Source organism: Arachis ipaensis, chromosome B04, assembly GCF_000816755.2.
Source record: "Arachis ipaensis cultivar K30076 chromosome B04, Araip1.1, whole genome shotgun sequence".
NCBI classification, from domain to species: domain Eukaryota; kingdom Viridiplantae; phylum Streptophyta; class Magnoliopsida; order Fabales; family Fabaceae; genus Arachis; species Arachis ipaensis.
In genome coordinates, this window is record NC_029788.2 from 127,396,126 (window position 1) to 127,404,593 (window position 8,468).

Sequence of the window (8,468 nt, forward strand, 5' to 3'; positions counted from 1 at the left end):
CTGATGAATTGAATCCGGTCAATTCGATTTACTCATTAACATATTATGAAATATGGTAATTCAATTTAGCAAGTGGCAGGTCCAATAGATACACCTAAGATGTTTGCTTCTGTCTAGGCTTATTGTGTATATTCTCGTCTGAATTGGGAGACCTATGTCCATGAGGTGTATCGACTTAGCATCATGTTCAAAGTCTATAAAATGGGATTCAATCATCCGATTCCATATGATCTTTGGCTCCCATATGATGGTCCCATAGTCATCTCTGCTTCCACCAAGGATCGAACTACTATGAATGAGGTGATTTTTAACAGACCAAAGCGATATAGACTTTGTAATTAATCTGGACACACTCAAAAAAATTACACACAACGAGTACTTACTTTGAGTTCTACGTCTGGCAGCAATGCATAACTTTATTCTGTTTTCATTACCACTTTGTTTTTTGTATTATGTCATCAAGTGTTTAGTTTTTCTTTTATTTCATATAATTTTCTTTCAGTGTATTTTCTTTTAGTTTTATTACAAGAATATGATGTATTTTCCTTTAATGTTGATGATAACAATCATGTATCTCGTGTATAACTACTACTTTAATGATAAAAATGTATTTCGAATTGATGAATTCAACATATAACTAGAATAAGTATCATAATAATTGTCAATAATAAATTAAGAACGCAACGAAGTCATGTTGTTAGAAACAAGAGACTAAACTGAAGGAAGGATTTGTATATTATTGAGTGTAATCAAGTTGTCTATTCAAGTTGTCTGGAATGATACAATATAAAAGGGTATTTATAGGTACTAAGAGAATCGTAATAATAAAAACGTAATCTCTTATAATAAATATTCAGATATACTAAATAATACTAATTGATCCTAATTGATCTTAATTATATTATAACATCCCCCTCAAACTCAAGTGACAACTTTTTTAAACTTATTTAAAACAACGAAATAAAGAGAAAAAAACTGCATAAATTGATAAAATGGGTGCAAACGAAACTGCCGGAAGGAAGCGCAGATGGAACTGCCGCTTGTCTGAAGGAAGCGCAGATGGAATTGCTGCTAGTCTGAAGGAACGAAGCGCAGACAGAACTGCCGCTAGTCTGAAGGAAGCGCAGACAGAACTGCCGCTTATCTGAAGGAAGTGCAGACAGAACTGCCGCTAGTCTGAAGGAAGTGCAGACGGAACTGCCAGAAAGAAACACAGACGGAACTACCACAAGGAAACGCAGACGAAACGCAAACAGAACTGCCACGAGAAAACGCAGACGGAACTGCCGAAAGAGAGCGAAAACTATATGATTTCTTCATGAGAATAGGTAAGCAGCGGATGACAATGGTGTTTAATCATTCGATTCGAAAAAATACAAGACAGAGAAAATAGGCTAGTCGGTGAGGTGAAAAAGCATCAAAGGAGTGACAAAAGGAAAAGAAGAATGGCATAGAAAAAATACAAAAATTACGGTGATTTCACCTCAAGGAAAACAACCTATCCTCTTCAAGGAGGATACCATGGCTCTGATACAATGTTAGAAACAAGAGGCTAAACTGGAGGAAGGATTTGTATATTATTAAGTGTAATCAAGTTGTCTATTCAAGTTGTCTGGAATGATACAATATAAAAGGGTATTTATAGGTACTAAGAGAATCGTAATAATAAAAACGTAATCTCTTATAATAAATATTCAGATATACTAAATAATACTAATTGATCCTAATTATATTCTAACAATGTTCATAGATGTCGACATTAGCTAAGAAGTTGATGAACAATAAACTAAAATGGTGTAATACATACGATAGCGTTTGGTTAGGGAGACTGAGACTGAATTTGGGGGATTGAGACTCATTATTATGTTTGGTGATTAGAGATTGAAATTAAAATTTTAGTCCATTCAGTACCTCCAGAAAGTGAAGACATAGAGGACTGAAATTTTGAGACGGATACTAAAATTTTAATATTTTTTATCAAAAATATTTTCATTTAACTTTTTAAATTCCAAATCTACCTCTCAATCTCCATATTTATTTTAAATTAAACATAATACTGAGACATAACTCAATTTAGTACATTTTACACTAAACACAATATAAAAACTTAATTCAGTTTCAGTCTCTTAGTCTCAATCTTCCTTTCAAACACAGCCTAAAACATACTAAAAGACATACTAGAACATACTAAATAATATACTAGAATATACTAAAAGTCATAAAAGACATAGCATAAAATACATAATTAAAAGAGGTAGGACCTTGTGAAGCAACGCCTACGCACTTGATCCTCTCGGTTCTCTGGACCAGAGGTACCTCATCCTCATCTCTATCATCATCTATCTCTGTCTCTGAAGCTATGTGCTTTGGGGATCAAACAGAACTAAAATATGATGGGAGTTCTAAAACCAAATATTGAGGGCAGCATCTCACCCAATGCAAAAAGATCATCGTACGGACCTGTTGGAGGCTCATTCAAGTCCACTATAAGATGTGGTTGAACCTCGGTAGCATGTGGTCTAGGACGCTCCCCATTATCCTCTCATAGCATCATTCATAACTCATCAAGAAACTCTAAATAGGGATGGCAAAAAACACTCGAAACTGCGGGTATCCATGAGGACGGAGAGAAAAATAGAGATCCATTAAATCTTCACGGGGATGGAAACCGTCCTCACGAATAAATGGGGACGGGGCCGGGATTGAAGTACCCGCCTCATGCAAAAAGATCATCGTACGCACCCAATGCAAAAAGATCATCGTACGGACCTGTTGGAGGCTCATTCAAGTCCACTATAAGATGTGGTTGAACCTCGGTAGCATGTGGTCTAGGACGCTCCCCATTATCCTCTCGTAGCATCATTCATAACTCATCAAGGAACTCTAAATAGGGATGGCAAAAAACACTCGAAACTGCGGGTATCCATGAGAACGGGGAGAAAAATAGAGATCCATTAAATCTTCACGGGGATGGAAACCGTCCCCACGAATAAATGGGGACGGGACCGGGATTGAAGTACCCTCCCATGGGAACCCGCAAAATTCCCACTAGAGTGAAATTATTTAAATACCCTTTATAAATATGATGTAAGTATATGTTTAATTCTTTTTTTTTCAGTTTTATTTAGAAATAAATTAATGATGTGCATAATATCTAAATTTGCATCAACTAATTATTCATATTTGTATCATTACAAGAAGGGAGTACGATCACCGAGCTATAATGGTCGACCAATATTTATTATGTTGTTATGTTGGAAACTTTTCTACTATTTTGTTTTATTTTAGTTTATATGTTGGAAATTTAGTTGAAAATGTTGAACTGGGTTTAGTAATGTTGAATGTGGTTGAATTAGGTTTGATTTGATACATTTTAGCTGAATTGTATGAAATTTTATCGAGTTAAATCTCAATTTGACCCCTGAAATTTGGCTCAAGACTCAAAATGACCCCCACAATTTCATTAGCCTCAATTAGAACCCCCCAAATTTGTAATTGTGGCTCCGGCTTGCCTCTGCATTCATCACCGTCACCAGAAAGCTGATCTAGCACAATGTCATGACACAGTGGACTACACGTGACCTGTTAAGTGCTGAGTGGGATTGCTAACAGTTACATGACCTGGAGATAGAATTTTATGTCTCAATCTGGCCCTTACGATTGAAATAAATCCCTAGACAATGGCTCAAAACCCCTAAATTGATAATTCATCATCGTCTTTGTAGGCATGATTGGGAGCAGCAGTCAAGGTTCAGCGAGCTCAAATAGGTCACGTTCACATGGAACGTGGGCGAGGACCACCAATCGCATCAGAGCAGGGAAGCTTCCTCAATGGTGTGGATGCGGGATGCACCATGTTCTTCGTTGGTCTGGTACAGACACCAATCCTGAGCGACCTTTTTTTAGTTGCCCAAACTACAATGTGAGTTGTTGAATCCTGGGAGCTTATTAGAACCTCCTTATTAACTGTATTTTATGTTAATTTTTTTCTGGTATCATTGCAAACCGCAAGAAAGAGATGGTGCGGGCTTTTCGTATGGGCAGATGAGAGGATGAAGCCATTGTTAGGAGAGTTGATTCCGCAAGAGATGTTGACCATTGGAAAATGAATTTAAGCTGGACAATTAGGGATTTGGAAGCTGATGTTAGAGTTTTAAAAATATAGAATTGTGTTTTAAGTTTGCTTGTGTTTTTTATTGTGGTTTTGTGTATTGGTTATGGCTTAAGTTGTAGGAAAATAAACCATGTGAAATTGTTCCTGATTGTACAATTAAAATTGACTTGAATGCAATGGATATGTTAAACATCACTTTTTGCCAGTGTTATTTTCAAGTTGGCTAATATGATAATGTTGAATATTATCAATTTTTGTAATGTAGTGGTATGAAGTTGCAGTAAAAAACAACATCTAATTGAACATAAATTATTATAATAACTAATATGCAAGTTTCAATTTCAACTTGGCTAACATGGTGATATTGAATATTATCACAGTCTTCAACGTGCACACATCAAGTTGCAATTAAAAACAACACCTAATTTAAGATAAACGGTTATAGTAACTAATAGGCAAGTTTCATTTCCAATTTGATAATAAGGTGATACTAGCACTAACAGTTATAACAATCACTAGCATTGATGTCTATGTAGTATCATCATTATACAAAATATTAAAATCATTCAAAATAGAACCACCTATTGAAATCCAAACTTAAACATTCTATATCAGTTTTACTGTTTCTGACTTGTACATAAACTAATCCCAATATACAATCATCAAGATGAACCCAAGTTTAACATAATTAAATACAACAAAACAGAAAGCTTCTCATCACTTCTTCCTTGGAGGTATGAAGCCTGGCGTAGGGACAAACCTCATGACCCCTGCCAATCTTGCTGCTGTCCTAGAATTTGTTCCCTGTATTGGATCCATATTTGCAGCAGTTGAGTGTTGAGATCTTTTCTTTGGGGGCAACTTGTTTGGCCTTGTAGGTTGAATTAGAACAAGTGGAGCAACCTGCAAGATAATGAGTCAGTTCTGCTACAGAAATGTGTAAGAAATAATCATTGTTTATTGCTTTGAAGTGAGTTGGGAAGTCATACCACTTCATTAATCAATGGTTGTGAATAACTGGGTTGTGTAATTTCAACCTCTGAAGCTACAGTATCATTATTGGCAGTGGTGAGCTTAGATGAGTTGGGCTTCGATGTAGTTGGTTTAGCTTCATTGGTGGTTGTTGACTTTTTTAGGGCATTGGCTGATGCATTGGGTGGGGGTTTCAAAAATTGAAGTAGTCTCAACATTTAATTTTGTGGCTGCATTAGAAATGGGGATTGTAGGTGTTGAATTAATAGTGGATTGTTTGGTGGTGGTGTGGGGGGTGCTTGTATTTGGGTTTAGGGTGGGAATGGAAATGGGGTTGGGAAAAATCTCACACAAGTTTGGACACTCCTCTTCATCATCAAATTCTGGTTGGGATACTCCATGTTCAAAGTAAACATGTACAATTCCTTGGTTATTCTTCGCATGAAAACACATCTCCAACAACTCAGAATCATGTGAAAGAGATCTTAACCTAGTCTTCAGAGGTCTTCCAGGAGCCAGCTACCAACATTCCACAATGTTATCATATCCTACACTTTGTAGTAGTCCCTAATTGAAAACACACCCATTATGTCTTCATCTAATCCAACCAACTCATCAGTGTTGTCTCTAACATATGCTACATTACCATCCTCCTTGGTAACAAACCTACCTCCATGGTGAAATACTATGGTTATATGATCATCCATCTACAAAGAAATTTCAATTAATTCAGACTAATTTTTATGCATACGACATTCATAGGAAACCATCCCAAAAGCACCACTGTCAAATCTTTCTATTACAACATTAATCCTAGACCAACAAACAACCAATATGTCACTCATCAACAAAACTAACTTTGTAGCAAACTAAAAAAAACAGCATCAAACCCTAAGTCCTACATTGCATGTGCACATTAACCACAACAGTTTATTAACAAAATACAGGAAAAATCAGCAACCAAAGTTAAAGAAGTAGACGATAGCGCATTGGTAGCAATGGGTTTTGTAACTAACCTCTGTATGAACTTGTGCTTGTGGTTTCTTCACTCTTGCCCAAAACCCCGAAGTTTGCATAGATTTTCAGAATGGCAAGAAGGAACTCCTTTAGATTTTACAGCAATGCATTAGGAAAAATGAGGAAGAAGAAGAAGAAGATTTGCAACTTATGATCGTCGTATTGAGAAGAGGGGGAGTTTTAACCACCAAAACAAGTGAAACGATGTAGTTTCAATAGGGTTTGGGCGCGAAGCCATACGCCGTCGTTTTAGTATAGTCCACCGTGTCATGACACTGTGTCAGATCAGCTTTTCGATGACGGAGATGATCGCAGGGGCAAGCCGGAGCCACAAGTGCAAATTTGGGAGTTCTAATTGAGGCTAATGAAATTGTAGGGGGTCATTCTGAACCTCAAACCAAATTTCAGGGGACAAATTGAGATTTAACTCAATTTTATCATGGTTAAAATTTTTTAAAGGTCAATATCCACAGATACCCACGAGTATCTGCAACCCCGCGGGGAGAAATAAATGGAGATCCGTGACGAAGATGGGGCGAGAATGAGGGCAATTTCCTAAATGGGGAAAGAGAACGAGGAGAGGGTCCCTGTCCCCATGAATACCTATTGTCATCCCTAACTGTGAACCTTCAAACTACTCCTTTATAGTTGCAAGATTAACGAAATTCGAGCGCAACTGACTCTGGCTAATATACATCTGATTGTTTTCCTCTTCCGCCATATATATAACTACTATATCCTGCAATAAAGTAGACATCTACACCCGATCTCCCACCACCACCACCATGTTTAGCATCACCACCACTATCTCCACCACCACCACCACTAAAGCCCTTAACGACACCACCGAATCCCCCGCCACCTCTACCACCATCTCCACCTTACCCCCACCACCATTCCCACTCTATCCCTACCACCATCTCCTTTGCCACCCCCACTGATTGTCTTCTGAAATCACATGCACTTCACAATGAACTTGTCAATACAGTTCACAAGAGGTAGTACATTGAGTACCTCCTCGAACCAAGTCCAATCAGATATATTGTTCTCAATAAACCTCTCGAAGTTTGTCTAGGACTTACTTATGTAGTCACCATTGATTAGAAGGCTTAGCTGGTACGCCACATCCTGTAATGTGATGGTGCACTCCTCGAATGATATATGAAATGTATGCGTCTCAGGATGCCATCTGTCAACAAAAGCGCTAATGAGCAGTTCATCCAACTTAACCCAGTAGTCATTGAACCTAGCAAGGTGGTATAATCCGCCACTCTCTAGGTATAGTATGATCCAGTCATCCAGAATTATACCATACTGCATCCATGCTGCTAATACATCAGGTCAGTTACAAAATAGTAAAAAAATATCTATTAAGAATTCATAATAAACTTTATACCATCAACAAATAACTCGATTAAAAAAATTTAATATTATTCGTAACCCATTGAAAATTATATAATAGCCTAATTCATAATCATGTAATTTATTAACTACTCCTTATAAAAAATGATGACAATCTTATCCTAAAAAGTTAAAGCCCAATCATATCATATATGTAAAATCTAATTGATTTCTCTACTATATATGCTACTCTAGCCTTATAGATAAAAATCAAATTCCAATAATTCTACATTTAACTATAATTATTACCCATTTAAATTTAGCTATGATCAACAATTTTAAATCACTACTGTCATTGACATTTCTAATTAAAAAAATTCTAATCAACAATTCTAAATCACTGCTCTAACTAACATTTATAATCTAATAATATCTAAGACTCTAAGTTACAAAGAATTGCTAACATTATTAATCTAATATGAAGAAAAAAATTGTGTGGACTTACCTCTTCATTAATGTTGCTAGCAACATAGACAACTCCATCTAGTCAGTAGATACGATCCGAATTGTCCTCCATGACCCTATTTTTGAAGTTTGTCGTTTTCTACCATCTGAATCCTCTCGTGTGGGTGCAAGAGGGAATGAGTGAATGTAAATCATATGAAGGCAATTCAAACCTTAAATAAGCAATCCAAAAGTTAAATTGAATTAGATGCATTCGATTTACAATAAAAATTATTTTCTGTAAATTGAGTTTGGGTAATTTGATTTACCTTTATTTCTCTCTGTTATGCTACTATTAATTCGATTTACATGGCTGCGAATTTTTGTCATAAATCAAACATGTTTGATTCGATTTACACAAATTTAATTAAGATAGACGTGTAATCAAACTGGGTAATTTGAATTTCTCTCTGTTATGCTACTATTAATTCGATTTACATGGCTGCGAATTTTTGTCATAAATCAAACATGTTTGATTCGATTGATTCGATTTAAATTAAGATAGACGTGTAATCAAACT